General features: G+C 39.2%; 1 protein-coding gene across 3 annotated transcripts in view; it reads right to left on the reverse strand.

Moving 5' to 3' along the window:
- LOC102306077 (spermatid perinuclear RNA-binding protein) overlaps positions 1 to 20,819 on the reverse strand; it is a 94,484-nt gene extending 73,665 nt beyond the window's left edge. Inside the window, exon 1 of one of the 3 annotated variants that reach the window (XM_042214238.1) lies at positions 20,513 to 20,819. The gene's annotated coding sequence lies outside the window, so the exon portion shown is untranslated. The remainder of the gene's footprint in view (positions 1 to 20,512) is intronic. The other 2 variants (XM_042214239.1, XM_005947645.3) reach the window with 2 other exon arrangements.
- Positions 20,820 to 22,948: the final 2,129 nt, after the last annotated feature.

Below are 22,948 nucleotides of genomic sequence, written 5' to 3' on the forward strand. Positions count from 1 at the left end.
AGTCAAAAGAAACACTGAAAATCCATCTTAAGCACAAAGATTCTTTTATAATAAACACTGGAAGCCAAAACTGTCATTTAAGATCAATTTCAAATGATTACTTAAAACATGTAACAATGACATGTAAAAACATTGTAATGTAATATGTGTTTATACGCCAGATAAAGAAGCTAGATTTTTTTCACGATTAGACAAATAAAGTGAGGTAAATAATGTCCACTCAGGAGTGAGTTCAGCACAAAAATCATCTGTGGAAACTGACCAAAAACCCACTGCAGTTATTTGTGTGCTACAGTAAATGGTGCATAGAATTATTTGAGCATTTGGCTCATCCCTTTATGATATAAAAACTGAAACATTTGACCCATTCACCAATGAGCCCAAACAAATTTCTTTCAATCTATTTTTTCTGCTTCTTGCATAGCCTTCATTGTTATTTTAGTGTGGTTGTTGTGTATTTTGAAGGGAGTGCACAGAATGAAATGCCTTTCCCAAACTTCCCTGGGAGCCCTGTGTGAGCCCTGAATAAGGTTCCAGTGTAAGAAGCTAATTATAATACACAGCAGCGTAGTATTGGGCTCCCGTCCAGGCAGCCTTCATGGACTCAGCCCAATTCAGTACAACCATTCACCTCATACAATCCAGTGCCTGGGAGAGAGTTATCTCACTGCCAGACTTTTCACCTCGCGGCGCTCCAGCAGACCTGCTGCCACTACACCTGAGGAATCAAATAAAGCTGTGAGCCGCACTCTGAAATCCACTTTCAAAGTTCAGGGCAGTCTATGCAGGGATTTAGGGACCGTTTTTGTCCTGATATTATGATGTTTTATTTTTTAAAAATCCATTTCCCAACATGAGCTCTTTTATGCAACCTTGCAAAGATTTGGCATCAAAATAAAATACTGATGAAGTGGCCATGAAATTTAAGGATTTTATTTCAATTCAAACGATATGTAACACAAATGGTGAAAATTGTTGGTTTCTTTCATAAAAGAGATAGTATACGTAGAAATAGTGCTTTGAAACAAATACAAAAACATGCATTTTTATACTGCTTCCAAATCCAAGGTACAGCAGCATCATTAGATTTTACCTTGAATCCCTAAATCTTTCACACAACAGAGCAAATCACACAAGGGCCTGAGCGGTCTCTCTACGCTGACTTTACCATAACACATAAACCATCAGAGTTGCTCTTTAAATATCATCTCTGGAGGTTTCAGCACCTGATCTCGGTGTTCACTGAAAGTTCAGTTCAATGAACGGCCAACCTGAGCTGATACGAGTCTCTGTACCTTCTAGGTGCCTCAGTAGGCTGTTGCCTTTAAGAGGTGGTGATGTTACGGTCGTATGAAGACGCACAAGTAAAAGTTTCATTATCAATGTTGTGTTAAGCTTTGTAAGATGTTCCTATAATGTATTTTGGCCTAAAGTTTAATCTCTTTCCACAGCACAGTGCACTGGGTGTCTAAACCTAGCAGTGTGGACCACCTTCCCTAACCAGAATGTGAAAATGAAAGCAAACACCAAGAAAAACTGTTTTTCATGACTGAGATAGGGCTGCTTATGAATTTTACATTTTCATTATGATTTTAACTTTTATTGACTATGAAAACAAAATGAAAAAGCTACTTTGGGCTGCTCCCTGTTTCACAGGTGGCTGTCACAGTGGGTTGTGCCGCATGTTTGGTTTGGCAGACACTTCACACCAGATGCCCTTAATGATGCAACCACAAAGGTGTCTCCTCCCAGGATCAAAATCAGAGGCAAACACGTACTGTACACCACCACACTATAGAGCCACTAATAACAATTAAAACAAAATAATGAGGGTAACATTATTCCTCTATTTTATTCTTGTTAAATAAATCAACACATCTCTTTCCTTTATAGCGATGCATTTTCCGCTGCCTTTATAGTCCGTTGTGGATCTATACGCAGTCACATGCAAATGACAGATGATTGGTTGATCCTATTATAGGAACAAAGCATTTCAAAATGATGCCAAACATGCGAGGAAGAAGAAGAGCCCTAACAAACTAAACAAACAGAAAGACCTGTAAAGCAGGAAGGTGGCGAGTTCAGAGAGGTTATGACTTCAAAAGCATCAGCACAGTCTGCTGCATTTACCATCTTACGGTAAAATTGAGGTCACGCACAAAAATCCTACTAAATTTGAAGACATGGAAACTGTAATGTTGATTTCAAAGTGCAAACTCATATATAGTTTAGTTCAGCGTGAGCCATGATGACTAGTTTAGTTTATTAAGATCTGCCATTAGAGACAGCAGTGCAGTAGCTATTCTTCTTCCAAATGATGCAAAGAAGAGTCAACAAGCTTTACATTTTGCTGGTCTCCTGAGGTACAAGAGTCCATTGCCATCTGTGGCCCTGCACACACAGACTTCCAACACTGACAGCAGGAAACCAGCAGTTAGTCTTGTAAGATGAACTTTAAAAGTAAAAAAAACAAAAACTTTTTTTTATTGTATACAATTTTCTGTACCTTTGGAAAACTTTTTTTCTTTTCTTGTTATTATAAATGTAAACAACAACAACAACAACAACAACAACTAGGGACTCAAATACCTTTTTTTGTTTGTTTGTTTTGTACATTTCAGAGCTAGGACAGGATTTTTTTTTATAAATAAAGGAGCTGTACCAAAGCCGAGCAGAACATAAATGAATCATAACTGTGAATCATGCAAAGCCACTGTAGTGGAGTCTAAGAATAAACACTTGTAACTGAAAATTAGCATAATAGGTCCATTCACTTTAAAGTGATTTTTCACATATAAAGAGCATTTTGAGATTCAACCAGCTTGCTGTGGCTGTACTTTCCACCAGCTGGGCCATCAGAACAGCCTGAAACAGTCCTGAGCACTGAGCCAAACCTACTCACTGTCAGGCCCTAAATACACCATGAAAAACACAAAGAAAGTTGAGCTTTTATGTTCTCAACAGTGAAGATGAAAGCTTGAGCCCTGGCAGCTTTTGAGGGCCATGATGCAATTCCCGTACTGGATAGCGCTCAGGTGAAGCTGTGGGAGAGTCTCCTCTGAAGTAGTTCAGTCCACTGATGGCTTTCATTAGTGTGCCTCTTGACTCCACCTCATCACACTCACAGCTTACATACCTATTCACAGCTTTCCTGCTGTGTGAAATAAAAGAAGTGAAGAAATGAGAGGGAGGGGGAAATAAAAAAATATATATTAAAAAAAAAAAAAAAAAAAAAAATCACCCATCCTAACAGCATCAGATGACCTCAGCTTTAACTTCATATACACCAATAAGTGTTTTTATTTTCTTCCAGTTTAAACCTGGTTTAATGAGTTGATTTAAAGTTCAGCAGCAAGTAATTTCAAAAGTCTGACTTGAGTAAAAACAGCTCTATGATGCTACCAAAAGATGAGAGATATCACTCAGGGTTAGCAAAGAGCTGAAATGTAAGCTCTCATCAGCCTGACAGTCGAAGCCATCTTATAGTATAAACCCTGAGACAGTCCTTACCTCGAGATGTAAGCACTGAAGTGGTTATATTAAGCCACACAGAAAAACAACCTGCAAATAAGTTATTTGGACAGTTTTGTTGTTTCAATTGTCAGGTTTTAATCTGATCACCAAATATTTACATTCCTTCATTAGTTTGATCTGGTTTTTTTATAACAAACTCAGGCCACACTAAGCAAAATACTAAATTTCACATCAGAGTTTCAGATTTTCCTAATAGCTGCAGACCCCTACCGCAGTGGTCCTTGATATCTTTAAACTGCTTCTTCAGAAAGTTGCCTCTCTTGTGGCCTGATGGATTTCAACTCCACTATTGTGGATCACAGCTTGAGATGGTAGTTCTTCTACAAAACCCACTGTGAGCAACATGGTCGCTCTAAACAGAACCTACAGCTCACCAGGGCTACAGAGCAGAATAATGACTATTTGTCAGCTAGAAGAAAAGACAGCGTGCTTCCAAAAAGTAGAGACTCTTACTTTATCCACTTGTTAAGTCTGACATTATTATTCATTTCAGATTCAAATGATCCAGTTCCCAAAAGCAAACAGACACTGAGACCACCGGGAGCTAACTCTTTCAGCTCATGTAACTGTTCTCCCAACAGTTACAAGAAAATCTCATATCAACATAGACATGAAAAAAATGATTTACAAGCATCAACAGAGTCTGGGGTAGTTATCTGGTTTCTAAAGCTTCCATTAAAGAATAAATAAATAAAAAGGAGCAGTGCTATAACTTTGGATGTGTAGAAAGATGGAAAACTAAATACCAGCAATGTCTGGAGGTAAAGTCGAGCTTATTTTGGCTAGCAAAAAGACTTATAGGCATGCTAATATAAATATATTAGCACAGCAACGTACAGCTGGACAATAAAAACATTAAAATAATTATCGTGAAAAAAAGTTCCTCTATCGCAATATAAAACATCAATATAAAGTTGACAGAGATCCATACTTTCACAGACAACATGAACAGCCAGTGACAATGGTAATAGCACCCCACAGACCAGTCATGTGGCTGCAATAGAGTTACAGCGATGTCAGGTTAGGTTGATACACAGAGCATAGCCAGCAGCATCACATGTGCTAATGTGTGGGCTGCTACACACTAGTATGTAAGGATTTTAAGTAGGAAGAAAAGAAAAGAAAAAGACAAAATGAAAACTAAAGCAACAGCGCTAGCACCCCAACACACAGCCCAAGTCTCAAAAGACGAGGACACTGTTGCCTTTTGACCTAATTTGGAAGTGTGGAGATATTCTAGTTATTTAAAACCCAACAAAGGAACAGAGCAGAATACACATTAAACTGTGTCAAAACCAGGTTTTCACAAAAACAGGTAACACACCCTGAGAAGCCATGATAACAGTAAGGACTGTCGAAAAATTATGGATTTACGCAGCTAACAAACTCAGCCACCTGGCGTGGCTTTGTTAGGTGAAAATATTCATTATGAGGATGAGAGCTCATCCAATGCGCTAGGCTTAAGGAACGAGAAATAGGATCATTAGGTCATCACTTATTAAACAGAAGTCATTTAGGATGCGAACAGCATTCGCCATCTTTCATGCGCACTCTCATCCACACGTGTATGCACCCCTGCTATCACCACAAGTAGAAAGCAGTTCTGTGGTAAACACTGGACTCCAGTCAATTCAATATTGTCTGCTCTATTACTGAACTTGGGTTGGGATCAGAGCCAAAAAACTACCGTAGATATCAATAGCATTAATTACATTTGTGGTGATAAAAAAAATGTAATTTCATCCAAACCATCTGAGTCTACTTCAGATATTTACGTGCCAAAAATACAGACAGCATATTTGAGAGTCTGAGTGGACCACTGAGACAAAACAAACTCTCCACTGACATCACACTAGTGACATTTCCTTTTTCTTTCCTTTAACAAAATAGAAACTCAGCATGTTTCTAGATATGAGAGCTGCATCATCTACAGTGAGATGCACGTCTCTCTTAATCAGCCCAGATTTTCCCAGAAAGTTTTCCAGTATCCTTTGTTGCTCACATCGTTTACTGGACAGCAAAATGATATGCAGTCAAACATGTCACATTCATTCCAAAGAAAACTGTAAAGTTCAATTATTTTGGCACGATACGCTTCAATTTAACATTATTTTCAGTTTAATTGCCCTAATTGGGTGTCATAGCTACCAACCTGAATTATATTAGGAAAAATAGACACCAACAGTCTAGTCAACAGATAATTGATAGTATTTCCTGCTGACTGACTGAATGATGACAAAAAGGATCTACAGAAATAAAGTCACAGCATATTTCTTTGGTCCTCATGCTGTGTTTAGGGATCATTGGCTGCTGATGTCTTGATGATAAATAAAAGGGCTAGTTTCAGCTCAATGTGCCAGTGTCACCCTGAAATCCATTTTTATGCTTATCCAGTGTATAAGCTCTGTCCTCTGTCCTTCATCTGCAGGAAGCTGGATGAACGCGAATGCACAGAGGAGAAAGTGAAGACCATCCTTTCATGCTGTGTGCAAAGTACCCTGCTTCTATGCGCCTTTTTCCAGCAAACCTCAAACAAGCAGTGGCTCAAGTCTATCTCTTTCAAACGGTCTAGAGACTCATTGGCAACTGCCTGGCAACCACTGGTCGCTAGGAATAAATGAGTATCCAACTAATCCAGCTACTCGCTAAGGGGTAGCTAAAGTGTGAAGAGAATGACGCAAACCAGAAACGGAAATTCGCTTTGACAGTAAAAGCATTTAGTTGAAACATGCTGCTTTCAGGGGTAAGGCACAGCGTTTACTGTGAAGGCGAACATTGTTCTTGCCAAATCTGGAAACCAACCATCCTCCATCCTAGTCCCTAGTCCTGTATCCCTGGGAGGCTTCCATCACCCCTGATTCAGCACAGTAACTGGAGTTTGTGTGGAAGAACTGGAGACTACAGCCTGGTTAGTGCAGGTAATGCACTGGGATGCGTATAGCTTGTTAGGACTGGTACAAATCCTAGTTCTTTGCAGGGTTGATTGGTTGTTATAAAATATATGTCAGACTTTGATTGGGACTGGCAACCCAGCATTCACAACTGACCCCCTACATGTTACTGTGAGTACCTTTGACCATTATAATCAATGCATTATTTCCAGCAGCCTGTAAACACATCACAACTGAATTTGAGCCTGATAGCTGATCAGGAAGCTGCACCAGTGCCAAAATGTAATACAGTATACATTAATGTCTGTGCAAGTTCAGCATACAGAGATTAAAAAATTCATAAGTTTACTAATGCATCTTCATTTATAAATTAGACAGCACTAAGGCAGCACACAAACTCCTAAAGTGAGACTGGTTCATGTGTTGCTGACTCTGAAAGATCTATTAATCAATATTTTTACATTAGAAATTACATAGAAAACCCAATAAATGTGACAGGAGTTGTTTCAAGTGATTAAGTGACAGATTTATTAGTAACCTTGCAGTTATTCTGAGTACTATTGTTTTGGCTCTCCCATCTCATACTGCACTGTTTTATTTCCAGCAGAAACAGGGATTTAAAATGATGCTCACCTCCCCCACCCATCTTCACAGCAATCATATCAGGTATTGGCAGTCTTACAGGGTGATGTTAGGACAATCAGACTATGAAGAACAGTTTTTCCCTCACAGACTTGCATTGTATTTGTGACAGCGGTTATTATACAAAAAAAAAAAAAAAAAAAGTTTGTCACCCTTCCCCAAAGAGACTCTGGACTTCTCCCAAAGTCAAATCACTAGAGTGGCAATAACAATATTTCATTATCTGTGGATCAAGGTTATAAAAATAAATGAGCAGAAATACCAGGAAAATGCAAAGACGTCTTCAATTAGGTGGCATGGACTCTTTGCATCAACTATACACTAATCATGGTAACAAGCACAATAGCCTCTCTCTTAAAAATGCATTTTGAGTCAGGAAATATCCGATGTGTACACACACATAGGCACAGATGAAGTGAAAATTGGTACATTTGCTTTTCTAAGTGAACTCTCAAACAATCTTGTTCATATGTTTCTTCTCCTGCAATCATTGTATTAGCAAAATATTTCATGACCAATAAAAAGCTAAACAACATAATCATCTGTTACATGAAGCTCAAGCAGTACTGTCAGCAGCTGGAGTCCAAGTTGGTGGAGATGGAGCATGTCTGACCAGAGTACATTATCTTTCCTTCAGAAGTACTTGCTACCTCTGTGGCAGAAACTTGGCCACTGAGCCAGGACAAAAGTAATTTCTAAGATCATCATTGCTAATTTATAGGTCAATATTGGTGGAAGACTTTGGGTTTTTGTCACTATAAAAAGACAATGGATACAATGAATTTTTGTATTTCTCATAGGCAAGTCATCTTTGAAAAAATTAAAGAGATTTGTGATATTTGGCCACATACAAATGTCGCATACAAAATTCTCTGTAAAAGATTGACAAGTATTATACTTAAAAGTCTGAACTCTTCAACATTTCACCCTTTATCCACAGCTTCCAGTTGCTTTGTGCTGTAGAAAACATGTCAGTTTTGCACATCTGGGTGCATCATCTCCCAGTGCCCTTCTTTTTTCTTTTCCTTTTTAAAAGATCTGATATGTTCAGCCCTTCCTCACCTTTTTTTTTTACTGCCCATCTTTTCCTTTTCACTACTTTCGGTGGAACATTGATTTTTATTGCTGCTGCACAACCTTTTACTGCTCCAGGTTTAATGGTTTTCCACAGGTGGTAGCATCCATCTATACATTCATTTATTGCTATTCAGAGGCTATGACATCGAGTCACTACTTTAAAAAAGTTAAACTGTTAAATATTGACTATAATTCAGGCCAAAATACCAGCCAGCAATTAAATAGCCCACCACCAATTGTTCCAACTCCAGAGATGTACTGCTTGGGCTAGCTGGTTAGTGGAACTTTCAAAATAAAAGTAAGAGACTTGTCCACTTGAAAACTGGCCACTCATGCAAAGTAGAAATAAAATTAGCAACCAGACATAATTTAGTCACAGTGAGCTGCTGAATAGCACCACACAAGTTCATAGTCACAACACACATTAAATAGTTAAATAGCAAATGAAGAAATACTTCAAGAGAGGTCTGGCTTTTGATGCATGTCATTGAGGAATTGAGTGTAAATGTAAGCTAACAGGGCTGTGATCAAAGTCCATGCAGGGTTTGGTAAACAAGTTCTGGTGCTGGCAGAAATAAACTGACTGGCAGCTACCACAATTCAAACATCCAGAGTGCTGCAGGGTTTCTGTTTTCAGAGCACATCAAACAGCTCGGGAGAAGAGATGTCCTCAGGGACTCTGGAAAAAAGTTTTAAAAAAAAATAAAAAAATGTCTCAGATGATGAGATATTCATTTCACCCTAGCAAAACCAAAGCGATGCCGGCTCCAACTGGATTCTGTCATCATCAGGGCTCTAAAGCAAGGTTACTTTCTGAGGTTTGTAATGCAGGATGAGCCGGGCTCTCTAGCTTGGTGAAATGAGGGCGAAGGATGAGCTGAAATAAGAGAAGATGGAGCTGATGGTGGTAGGAAAGTCTCTACTCAGGTTTCACAGTTTTACCTCAACAGCTCTGTTCAGTTACAGAGAACAAGAAGCCTCTGCAGACCAGCCAATACATGAGAGCAGACCGGAGTCTGAAGATCAATGCTGGCAGCAGGTCGAGAGAACAATATGCTGATGTAATTTTCATTAAATGTTAGTTTCAATTCATAATTTATGTGATTACATGTGTCCAGCATTGCAAAGCTTCTCTGTCATAAGAAATAAAGAAAATGAAGTTTTAATCTTAATCTCAGGCATTGGCTGTCCTTTAAAAGGACAAATGGGTTTGTGCGGATCTGACAAATTTACAAATATCAGGACAAAAAAGAAAAGAAAAACAGTTTGAATTACAGAAGCCATACTACCCAAATATTGAGTTATCCGTCTCTAAAAACAGGCTGAATCTGTGGCCTCCACTGTAATAATGCATTATTAAAGAACATCAAATCTTATTGCTCCCATCTCCATTATTTATGTTTGATTTTTGATTATGTTTTCATTATTAGATATTTCTTGAACTGCAGCATCACAGATGCATCTTATATGTAAGATTCCTTTCAGTCATGGACTTATGGTCCAGAATACTGACAGGTCGACGATGTTGTGGTCTTTCAGCTCAGTTTGATGAACTCTTGATGGTGGCTGGCGATGCCAATTCTTCTTCTGCTCTGTAACTCTGCAGCTCACTGAGGCTACAGAAGAACAAGGACTACCGCTCTGTAGTCCAACAGTGGAGTTGAAGTTCCCCCACTGGAGAAGAAAGTAAGAGGAACTTGTTATTGCCGCTATTTACTGTCATAAAATACAATCTATTTCTGTGATAAACTCTAAATTTACTGTTTGACTGCGAGTTTTAAACATCACCATTATTGGTTGAAAAATGTATAATCTCATCTCAATAATGCACAGTCAATTTATGAACATATTTTTCAGGTTAAAAGGATTAATCCCCCACTCTTCAACAAAAACGAGAAGCTTGTAGCTTAAAGAGATGCAGAGATATTTCACTATTGATATGCACCAGTGAGATTCCCACAAGATGTAAGCAAAGTATGACCTTCACTGCTAGATTTCTTTGTGTATTTTTACAAAGGGTGACTAAGGTATATGGGAAATCTAAATGTCATACAGTTAGCATCCAAATATTATGTCACATTTAACCTCTGATCTCACTTTGACATTTTGAATCTGCTTTTCAAGTTGACCCCAAAACACATTTCTTATCTTTAAAGACATTACTGTCAAGAGAAAGAGAATGAGATGAATGAAATATAGTGTAGTACAATATTAAATAATATAAAATAAACGACTACAGCCTTAAAAAAGTTATAAGAATTAGTAAAACAATGCTACCTTGAAGCTAGTCATTATACAACAGTTCCCAGTGAATACTTAATAGCGGTTTTGGCCTAATCACCACATTTTTTAGCAAGTTAATCCACCATTTCTCATTCATACATGTAGTTATTAAATAAGTGTGGCAGGTCTGTCTGGGTTGAGATCTTCTAACAGCAAATACTTTCATGAGGCTGGTTTCCATGGAGAGCTTTAGCTTCCCGCGATCATCTAAATGTGTTTTCAAAGCCTTTCAATGCTAAAAAAAATAAAGGCATGCTCAGTATATGTTATTCATGAAAATGGAAGATCAACAGGGAATATAAAACATCCTGAGATATTCACTTAGTGCAGGCAGCTCTGCTATAAAGACACTGTGTGCTACTGCAGGGAGGGCAAATCAAAAGGACAGCATCACTGCCATCCCCTGCATGTACTGCAGAACCTGAAGTGACCCACAACAGCTGGGGATAGCTTAAAAAAACAAACAAACAAACAAAAAAAAAAACACCATACCATGTGATGGTGCTCCAGAGCTAATGTCACAACCGACACGTTGGGAAAAGACCGTGAAGTGATTTTAGACAGCTGCACAGCTGGGATGTCCAGCATGCAGTCCACCAAAAACGTCCAATCCCGTCCACTGGATGACTTTGTAAAAAAAAAAAAAAAAAGGAGGGCGTGCATTTTTAACTTTTACCTGTATTTTGTCCTTAACAATCGATTACGCCCATGGAGTCTGAATTCCTCATTTCATTTGAGCGAGATGAATCTGGATCATTGTTCATTTTATAGTCTTTTTCATAACAAGGTTATCATGGCCTGTCATTCACCACTACATAAGTAAGAGATTTACTGGCAGTACTACATTTGAGAAAAAAAAGTTTTAATAATAGATAATGTTCTCTGTTATTTAATGCTTTAAGTGATGAGTCCAGAGATTTTTCTGAGTGGTTAGGCCAGAGAAGCCAAGCCAATGGGTTTCCTTTGATTTACTACAATAGCAATTCTACATAATGTGCAACAAAAATATCAGTGACGTAACATCTCTTCTCTTGATTGGCATAAGAACTAGGAAGTCATTCAAAACAGTTACCAACTTGTCCCATCCTAATCTGTTAACTTCTCAGTTAATAAAAGTATCAAGGAAAAAAAATTAAAGCTCATGACACTTATGGTGGAAAACTAAACACTGCATGGTTTTGTTTTTTTTATGTCAGACACAATGAGTTTGTGCTGATCTGAAGTCAACCTCAGCACCACTGGTCACCACAGCTTCAAATAAACTCTTACTATTCACTGTTTGTGTATTCCTTACATACAGCACAGGACAACTCTAATTGAAATCAAAATATCACACACACACTTGATCCTCATTTACAAGAGCAGTGTTGCATCCTCGTCAACACTTTTAGCTGCACCCCATCCCAAGGAGGCTGAGCTCCAAGGTTAGGCTCTGGTTACCGTTTCTATTTACCTTCCTTGGGATTGGAGAAGCCAGTTGCTTCGAGCAGTGCTCTGCTCACCGAGTACAACCCCCCCATCTGAAACCTGAACCTGTGACGTGTGCGCATGTGTGTGTGTATTTATCAGGTTCAGGCAAATGCATGGAATGCAAATGCAGGGGAGCAGTAATAGTACAGAGCTCCTCTTTGTTCCCAAACACTAATATTTCCATGTTTTAAGCTGCTGACTGTCCATTACAGCAGAGGTAAGGACCAGAAAATCCCAATTTCTCTTCCCCGTTGCCTTTCAAGCAGTAAAACCTGAGGAGGAGAGGATCTGTTGCTGTTCCATACCAACTTGCTTTCATTTGAGCCTCAAACTGTCATTTAAAACAGCAGCAGCTTCAGAAGTGACTGTTAAGTCATAATCAGCTGGTTCAATCTGGCACAGACATGTGACAGAGTAATATCATTTAACATAGATTAGGCATGAGGGTTTTTTAAGTTTCTTCTACATCTGGTAAAAAGGCTTATTTTTGGCCTCTGAATCCAATGACTCTGATTCACTTGTTATAAGAGCGGTCCAAGACTCCAAGCCTCCCCCACAGCTAAAAATTCACTCCACACAGTGCATGACTTCAGTCTCGGATTATTTTCTTGGGTGGGTGTGGGCAATTCTTAAGAACTCTGAATTTTGAATTTTTCTTATCTTAATTTGATATGCATTTGTGAAGATGTGATGACAAATGTACCAAGAATCAAGAGTCCATGACTCTAAAGGTTAATAATTTACAAGTTGGGCAAAGCCCAAACTCAGGCAAAATAACCCACCCACAACTTTAAGTGTTCTTGCTAACATACAGATATTTTTGAAAAATCCAGACAAACCAAGTCAACCTCCTTAGTGGATGTAAAATAAGAAAAGGGTTGGGTGACAAAGCAAAAAAAATACCATCACCACTAATATAAAAATATAATTTCTCTCAGGTTTAAAGGCAGAGTTTTGGAAGATTCCTGTATGATTCTTTGCTGCTGTGTTGCCTGCTGCTCTGCTCTATGTGACCACAACTCTGTCTGTGGGTTTGTTTGATTACCTGTACCAGGTACACCTTAGGAACCTGAAGGTTTGCATCTATATCAGATATCATGATGCCATCATGTTGCCTAGCAACCACCTAGGAACAGGCTACAATTACCCATTTTTAGCATATAAATATGGTGTGTTTTTATATTTTATTTTGCTTTACTTTTCTCAGTTTGATTAAGCGATGGTTCCCTGGTGTACTGGTTAATACATTCACTTTACATCAAAAGATCCCTTCTTTCAGACCTGGAAGAGAACAAGCCTCAGGGTCTGTGACACTAGCTTGTGTCTCCTAGTGCCAGGCCCTACCTTGGATAAATGGAATATCAGCTCTTCTAGCCAACACAATATGTCAACTGTCTACAATAATAACATGAATTCTACACGAACCTTGAGCCAACACCAGTTTTAATAATGTTTAAATGTCTCTTCTTGGACACAAATCTAAACTGTACAAATTCCCTGAATGTGATTAAAATTCAGATTAGAACTTCACCGTTTACATAGACATATAAATATAATGTGCAGTTTCATTCATTAAGCATTTTAATACAATGAATCAATTTGTCTAACTTTCTGGGAAGAGTAGAAGTTGTGATGTCTGATATAAATACACACTGGATTTGTCTTGATTTCTCATTTTATCTCCACCTTGTTGTGTTCCCCAGGTTTCAATTTCTCCCCTCTCGCAATGGTCCCCATTTCAACTTTAACCAGTATCAAAGCAGCACAATGCATAAGATGCCATCTTCACATTCTGTTGATAGTTTTAGTTAATTTCTGAATGATTTACACTCTTTTTAAACAAAGGGCATTTTTAGTACTGCTATAATTTGTTTATCATTCAGCCCTATACAAATCTAAACATTAGTATTAGTAACAGTTAGTATTTTTAGTATTAGTATTTAGTAGTTGGTATTTTTCTGTAACTAACACAAAAAACATCAAGTAACCCATGAAATATGAACATTTAAAAAAAAAAAGAAAAAAAAAAAAAGATAAAAGTTGTTATCCAAAGGTTTGACCGGCTCAGCCTACTTGATATCTGCCTGTATGCAGCCAATTAACTAAAATGAATTTCACACCTGAATGTCACAAAGCTTCAACTACTGCCATGGTAAATCCAAATCCTTATTCAATTCTTTTTTGTGTGAAACGTCTTTTGTCAAAAGCTTTGGTGCTGCTTGGCATTGTTTGCCTGAGAACTCTACTGAACCTCGCAGATTCAAAAGATACTCCCAATACTGGTATCTGTTGTTTTGATGATGATCTTGTAGCATCCTGTCTAAAATTGGGCACACACTTAACAACTGTCAGGCTAATTATACATGTGATTAAGACATGATCACTGGCAAATGGCCCAGGTCTCTTCCAGTCAGACTGAGCCAGTGTTTGGAGTCAGCAGATAGCCATGTAGTGTGACTGACACACACACACACACACACACACACACACACACACACACACACAGAGAGAGAAGTTGTATTATTTCCACCTATAAATATTTTTTTTTCCCAGAAGTTAAAAAAAATGCCAACAAAGACCAGCAGAAAGCGGAGAGAAGAAATGTGAGTTTTTTGATGGTTTTTCAGGTTGTGAATAGAACAAAAACTTCTAAATGGGGAAAAAGTAATGGAGGGAAAAATACCTTGGCAGATGTAAAGAAAGAAACATTAGTAAACACTCGGCAAGGTTCGCCAAAAACGCCGGGCACGTCAACCATTTTTACACACCAACAATCACAGCTGCAGCTATTTATAGTGCGAAGAATTAATCCTCCAATTAATAATTAAACAGTTATAAGATGCCTGGCACAATTTAACACACACAATGAATTATTTACAAGGCATGAATGGTACATTGTACATATTAATATTAATGTCTGAATAGGAAAGAATTGTGCCTGATCCCATCTGCCGGTGGATCACCGACTTCCTGACGGACAGGAAGCAGCATGTGAGGCTGGGAAAGAATGTCTCGGACTCCCGGACCATCAGCACCGGCTCCCCTCAGGGCTGTGTTCTTCTCCTCTGCTCTTCTCCCTGTACACCAACTGCTGCACCTCCACCCACCAGTCTGTCAAGCTAATCAAGTTCGCAGATGACACCACCGTTATTGGGCTCATCTCGGACGGGGATGAGTCTGCCTACAGGAGGGAGGTTGAACGTCTGGTGCCTGGTGCAGCCACAACAACCTGGTGCTGAATGCCCAGAAGACAGTGGAGATTATTGTGGACTTCAGGAAGCACATAGCCCCACTCCCCCCCATCATCCTGACTGACACCCCCATCACCTCTGTGGACTCATTCCGCTTCCTGGGTACCACCATCACCCAGGACCTGAAGTGGGAGCCCACCATCACCTCCGTCATCAAGAAAGCCCAGCAGAGGATGTACTTCCTGAGAGCGAAGACCTGCCAACGGAGATGAGAATTCTAACGCAATCTCGAGTCACTCATCCATCACCGGGACGCGCAATAGGGAAAAGACTGCAGTTCTACACTGCAATCATCGAGTCCATCCTCACCTCCTCCATCACCGTGTGGTACGCTGGAGCCACTATCAGGGACAAACAGAGACTGCAGCGTGTTGTGCGCTCTGCTGAGAAGGTGATTGGCTGCAGACTCCCATCTCTGCAGGACCTGTACACCTCCAGGACACTGCGGCGTGCAGCTCGGATCTCAGCTGACCCTTCTCACCCTGGACACAGTCTGTTTGACCTGCTCCCCTCAGGCAGGAGGCTCCGGTCCATTCGCACCAGAACCTCTCGCCATAAGAACAGTTTCTTCCCCTCTGCTGTTGGACACATGAACAATAACCACATGACTGTCCCCGCCACTAACACATGACCCTACGCTGTGTCACTGCATCATTTCATGTTTGGCACTGATCACCACCTGCACTCATGTATATATCTTTCTACGTAGCACTCATAAGTCTTATTCTCATGTATATATCTCATGTATATCTCATGCACATATCTTTCTTTCTACATAGCACTTTAATTCTTATTGTTTGCACTGAAGCACCGCAGCAATTTCCTAATGTTGTAAACCTCAACATCTGGCAATAAACCCCCATTCTGATTCTGATTCAATTCTCATTTTGCATTTGAACATGACACATCAGATTTTCAAAAAATGAGGACATTTTCTCTAAGGAATGCCTGTGGTTTTAATGATTTTTTTAATCAGTTTTAAATAAAATATAAACAAACTAAAGTTCCCTAACTGAGACATTTCAAAAACAATGGCTACATGAACTCTTTTCCGCATGTCAAATCTTTTCCTCATTAAACAAACATGGTCCAGGGTGTGTTCAAATGACCACAAGGCGATGGCAATGATTACACAGCCAGTGTAGTCTCACCCAGTCCTTCTCCTTGTAACCTGAACATCCTCATTACAGCTGCAGAGGCTGCAGAGCTCTGAGCCTTTATTCTCAACAACCATGATGAAATTATTTGACTTATTATTATCAGTCCTTTGAGACGAGAAGGATCTTTGTTGCTTTTACTCTTATGGCAGCAGGACTATGGTGATTTATTTTATGTCCATGTATCTTCACATTGCCTACATATATTTTATTCAAACCTTAAAATAGGGTTGCTCAATTAATCGAATTTTAATCTAAATTACGAGCTTTCAACGATCACCTCCCTCGTGCTTTACTCTCACGCTGCTCCGTGTTGCAAATCGAGCGCACCTCTCTGCATTTCGAACACGCGTCACAACAATTAAGAGGACCCGAGGGAAGCTTGGAAAGCTAAGCAGAAGTTATTTGGAGAGGAGAGTGACTGCCGTTGGTTGAAAAGAGAGGTAAAAAAAACAAACAAGCAAACAAACAAAAAAAAACTTCAGTGATGTGGAAACATTACGGGTTCGCGGAGTCAGATGTGGATCAAGTAGACACAGTGTGTAAACTTTGCTACGGTGTCATAGCTGCACCACAGAGCAACACTGCAAAGTTCACTAAACATAAATGTTTACATTTTTCATTTATTTTTTTATATTGCAAACACTTGCACTGTTATCAGTATTTGCACATTATTTTATGACAATCTTTAAAGCCATTATTCAATACATTGTTATTGTTAAATAAATATCGTCAAATAATCGAGATCTCAATTTCAGTGAAAATAATCGTGATTATCATTTTTGCCATAATCGAGCAGCCCTACCTTAAAACTCACTATAGTACATTGTATGCTTGTGTTGGACAGGCCACTTTGTCATTTTATAGACCAAACCGCTGGTAGTAGTAGGAATGTTTTCCCAGGAAATTTTATGCAGTCTTTTAAGTATAAAATAACTGTAACACTAACAACAACTAGAGTAATTTAACTTTATAACTTGAGAAGCGCTGCAAAACACTGCCACAAAATAAAACAATGTTTTTTGTTTTTTTACCTTGAATGTTTTATTTTCGTTCAAGTCTTTGTAACCAGCTGCTTAAATCGCTGCTTTTCCACCACATAACCATATCAGTAATTTCCATCATATTGTTTACTTTTGGGCTGCAGAACGGTTTTTTGAATATCTTCCAAAGCACTGTGCTTTGGTGGAGTTTGCTGAAGGTACTAAATCTTTATCAGAGGCTGAGATTTGCCTCCAGCTCTGAGGCTTGCTGAGGCTTGTCTTGTTGTTGTGTGCACTTGGATATGTAAACACATGGCATTGCGATAGCAATGATATTGTGAAATATTCCACTTTCAAATCACTCCAAAAAAATTATACATGGATGACATGAAATGGCACAGCCCAGTCACACAGTGTATGACAAGAACTTTTATTGTGAAAAGACGGAACAAGGAGCCCTTTCGCACACTCCTAGAACAAATCTTATTTTGGGTATGGGCCGTTTTTCAAAATGCACACATGTGTGTACTTCTGTACTTATGAAATGTAATAAGTAGCAACCCCAGTACAGCAACCCCAGTACAGTTCCAATTCAAAATTGCTGAAAATGCCCAGATGTGTTCTTGCTCCGCCCACTCTATCGAGGGTACATTAATCATGACTTGTGTGTGCTTGGTGCAGCCAAGTACCCCAGAATGCATTTCATCTGAAACTCAAAAGCGGCAATAGCGGAGGACAGCGGCCAAAACTAAGTAAAATTTAAAATATTACTGTCTTTGATGAATTAAACAAACTTTTAAAATGTTTTTAGGCATAAATGCAGATTTGTAAACTTCAAATATCTGTTTGATTTATCAGCAAGACATTGCCTGCTTGCAAAAGTGCTCCGATGTTTTTGTAGATATCCATTTTTGCTGGTCTAATGGACAGCTGCCCCACTAGCTGTCAGCTGACCACTCATTCAAGGATCATTATACCTGGCAGAAAATCTGAGTCCTGGCACATCATTTTCAAAACCCTTTCGCCACTCAGTGAAAGTTAAACACTAGATATAATTCACTCATATGCTTTCTAACTGTTGATGTTTGGTTTATTTCAGTGTTTTACTTGTTTCTGAGAAAATTGGTTTGTTCCCTAAAGTAGAAATGTGCTGTACTTATTGTAACGGCAGCTTTTCCTGAATTAAAACGAACATTAAAAATATTTTAATCCAGGAGGAAAGTATGAGCCTTTTCTCTGGAAGCAGAAACATCTGGGCCAGCATGTTTATGCTGTTCATGGAGACAGATGTCAAGCTATGAAACGATAAACCATAAATGATCAAATTATGTTTTTAATATTTACTCAACTCTATTCTAAACGCCAGCTGTCTGTTGTAAGTTGTGAGAGTCTACTAGAATAAAAATGAAATCATTCTAGCATCTGAACAGTTTGTCTTTGTTCAATAAACAGCGTGAAACAGATCATATGAATCACTAATAATAATAATCATGAAGACTAAAAGCAGTGAGGTTGCTCTGAGTGCTCAGAGTAGAAAAGTGCCATATAACAACCAGTCCACTTCCCATTTCAGTAACATGTGCATACATGTGCCATATAAATTACATTTTAAATCTAGAGGTGCTGACTACTATCATATTAGTCTTGTTTTAAGATCTAAAGAACAGTCACCTCATTCACCCATTCACACTTTCTTCTATGCTTTTTCTTAGTGAGTGCTTTCTATCTAACATTCACATTCCAATGGATGCATCGGAAAGCAACTTTGGGTTAGCATCCTACCCAAGGATATTTGGCACGCCAACTTGGAGTAACCAGGGATCAAACCACCAACCATGCGATTAGTAGATGACCTGCTTCACCTCCTGAGCTACAGCCAACGACAAGTGTTTACTGCAATTTTTCTAAATTAAGCTATTTTCTAAATCTTTCTATATTATTTCACCTTGATGGCTTTTTTATGCTTATTGTTCTTCTTCAAAGAAATCTAGTAATTAAGCGTATCATGGGCAATTTCCACCGTAAATATTAATCCGTGAAATTAAGGGGGAATGGGCGTAAAAACATAGCCAAGGTGGGGGGAATAGGCTCCAGCCCTCCCGCTACCCTAAAAAGGATACGCGGAAGAGAATGGATGGATGGATGGATGGATGGATGGATGGATTGGAGTAAAAACATGGAGATGAGGTGGGCTGAGCTGAGATGTCATGTGATCAGATACACTGCCATTCCACTTGTCCTCTGGAAGTACTGGAAGTACTAGCAAAGTACACAAGTACAAACTTGCGTACTTCGGTACTGAGAAACAGTCATGCACTGAACAGCAATAGCTACAAAGACACAGCAACCACATAAACACAAGCTTGAGTAGCCCACAGTCCTGGTCCACACATTTCTGACACTGCCCCCTGGTGACACTGCACAGCTACAACATGTACGTAACAGTCTGTTCTCCTGACAAGGAAGCACATTCAGTGGAAAGCAAAGGTTTTCTCCTCTGATGTGGGTGGTAAATAAATGCGCACCTGCTGAAAACTTCCTAGTTTGTCCTGTTGATGTGAGTTTTTTGTTTGTTACACTAAGAGGGCCCAGTACCACCCAATGACTCCCCACCCCGACACGCCTCTGAGAGTAGCATGAATATTAAGGCTGTTTGTCCAAAAGATCCATATTTCAGCCTTTAGCAGATGGAGTGCCTGATATTTACAGCATTACTATGAGGCAGTGCAGCAGACTAAACATGCAGCATTAACAAGGCTGCAAAGTACTGATGCTGTTCAGTGGAAACCTGCAGGGTAATGTGTGATAAATCATGCAGGGTGTAGGTGCATCTGCGCTATGCGGGCCTACCTGTCCTCCTCAAATACTCCAACAAACAGGTGCTCTTTCTCCGCTGGTCAGAGCCACAAATGAACGCCAGCGAAAACTTCATTTGGCATTTACTAGCAGGTAGTACACACGCTACCTACAGGAGAGGGTTTATACCCTGTAGAGGAGTGCTGACAGTTTGTTTTCTCTTAAAAGCCACATTCAGGACGGTTCGCGGGTCTCCACGCGCGAGGAAAACTTCCCGTTAAACTGTCCGTCTCGTGAACGAGCAGTTGGTTCAAACAAAACACGGAGTCCTGAAGCTGAGCTAAAGCCGGTCTGAAGTTAAACCAGGCACCCGCAGGGCAGCAGCCGACCGCTCATCCCAAAAACTGTCACAAAAAGCGGACACTTACCTCAAACCACTGTCCGCGGACGACCGGGAGGAGGACGGGAGAGGAGAAAGCTCAGCCGGTCAGCGAGTCCAAAGCCTCCGAAAACACTTTGCTGCTGTTGTTTCTGTCCTTTAACTGAATGTAAGTCCCGCTCCGGCGTCACTTTGTATCCGGACGGAAGCTCACAACGTGGAGTGAAGCCGGTGGCGGCGGAAGCAGCAACAACAACAACGGCAGCAGCACCAACGGTCTCCGGCCAGCCTGCTGCCTGTCAGCGCTCAGCGCAGGGAGAGAGAGTGGAGACTGACGCCGCGCATGCGCACGACGATCGCTACTGCAAAAACAGAGATCGTCTAATGAGCAGTTGCAGTCCAGTTTGTCTCTATAAATGGGGTTTGTGCCCTGGTCACACTATCTTTAGAGTACAGTACAGCTTTCAGATTTATGACATTCAAGAATTCAAGCAATATTCTTACATTCTGTCCTTTTCTGCCTATGGAAGCAGTCTTACATTTTCAGATCAATAGGACCAGGCAATATAAAAGCTGCAATCCCCCATTAAAAAAGTTTTTAAAAAGCAAAGCAAAACAAAACAAACAAACAAAACAAAACAAACAAACAAACAAACAAACATTTTGGCATAAAAATCTGTTTGTTGGGACCAGTCTTTTTTCCCCTATATAATATTTTAACCTGCAGAGCAGTCATAATTTTAAGTCATAATTTTAATAAAAGGGGGTAGCATTAAATCTGTTAAAAGTCTAAAAGGTGCACATTTAAAATTCTGTAGTTATATTATTATATTATATTTCCAAAATGTAAAAACATATGAGAATGTGGGCTTGTTTCTTTTTTAATAATTACACTAATTCTTTAATTATCTTTGTCCCCTTTTTCAACACCTATTCCACTTAATCCCAAGGGATAATCTGGCAGAATGAGATGCACACTAAATTCCTCCATGATTCTGTAGAAATTATAAGATGATTAAATATATTAAAATTATATAGGTTAAGATCGTATATCATACAACCCACCAGGTCCATTCAGATAAAATCCTCAGGGACTGGTTCCAGTAGAATTTTCTTTTGTATCCTTTAAGGACCTTTTGAGTGGAAAAATGTTACTGAAAGAATGGAACTGGATTAAAATTAAATCAGAAATTTGCTTATTTTTTGCAAGTTGTTTTTCATCTATAATTCAGTTTGGAGTTTTTCTCAAGTTATGAACACACAGAAAACTGCATAAAAGCTAATGCTATTCTATCAGAGAGACACTGTAAGTCTGCACCCACCAGTTACCATGACTATCATATATTTGATATAGCATATAAAATATTTTCAAATACAGTTTATTTTTCCCTAAAATCTAGCCTTTTATTGAGTTTCATTAGGTGCCTGGTGGTTAACCCAGACTCTTGGAAAAGAAAGGTATAACTTAAAATATTCTGAGATAATCTAAAATGAATGAGATTAAACATATCAATTTCTCACACACTTGGTCTCTATTAACTCTTAAATTTAGGAAAAACTGAATGTGTCTAATCAGCACGATGCTCAGGCAGTCTATATTTATGTGATTTGTTGTGTATGTCTAGGCTACAAAAGCTAAAGCTTCTTGACAGTTTCACTCTCAGTCAGTAATACAGAGAAAAATATCTGATTCCATGGATGATAGAAATTAGTACTAAAACTAAAAGCTGTTTTATTGCTCATTAGTGATGGCTGGTAATGAATGGTGAATAATAAAGATTATTGATAATAGAAAAGTCAGTGCTCTGGGAACACTGAATACTCCATCTGATTTTTATTCCAGATTACAGTTTATTTATGTTTTTTTTTTCTTCATCCAACTCAATTTCATTTATAACACAGAAACAATGGTCGGTAGATGCATTATGCTTATTTAACCTTTGTGCTTTTACAAACTTATTTACAGTGTGTTTCTCATTCACTCGTTCACACAGCTGCTATGGAAGATGCTGGTGTGCCATCTGCAGCACCTTGGCATAGTTCATAGATCAGTTATGCTTCGGATTCACAGGTATTTCGATTGAGTCAGATACTGTATCTATGTGCTGCAACTTCTGTCTATTTGCAACCAACCATGCACGCATTTTCATGATTTTCACTCGGCTATACAGGTTTAATTTGAGCCTAAAAGAGCTTCTACTGTTGGGCTTAAATGTGCTGTACACTATATAGCAAAGCAAACTGTGCTTGTAAATCTGTACTTTTCTGCATTTTAGATGCAGTGTTGATAAGATTTTCTGTGAGATGTGCAGCTTACTGAGGCTGAGGTGTAAAGGCTGAGGGGGAGGTAAGTTCCCTGCAGATTAGATAACACAAGCCAAGGACTTTCAGGGACTCTCTGGGCACAGCTGTACTAAAAATAGAGCTCAAAATTACAACTTTAATGTAGCTACATCAGGAGGCTAGCCTCTGCTGGGTGAAGATT

The sequence above is a fragment of the Haplochromis burtoni genome, unplaced genomic scaffold, assembly GCF_018398535.1.
Source record: "Haplochromis burtoni strain Fernald_Lab_line unplaced genomic scaffold, NCSU_Asbu1 Contig_537, whole genome shotgun sequence".
NCBI lineage: Eukaryota > Metazoa > Chordata > Actinopteri > Cichliformes > Cichlidae > Haplochromis > Haplochromis burtoni.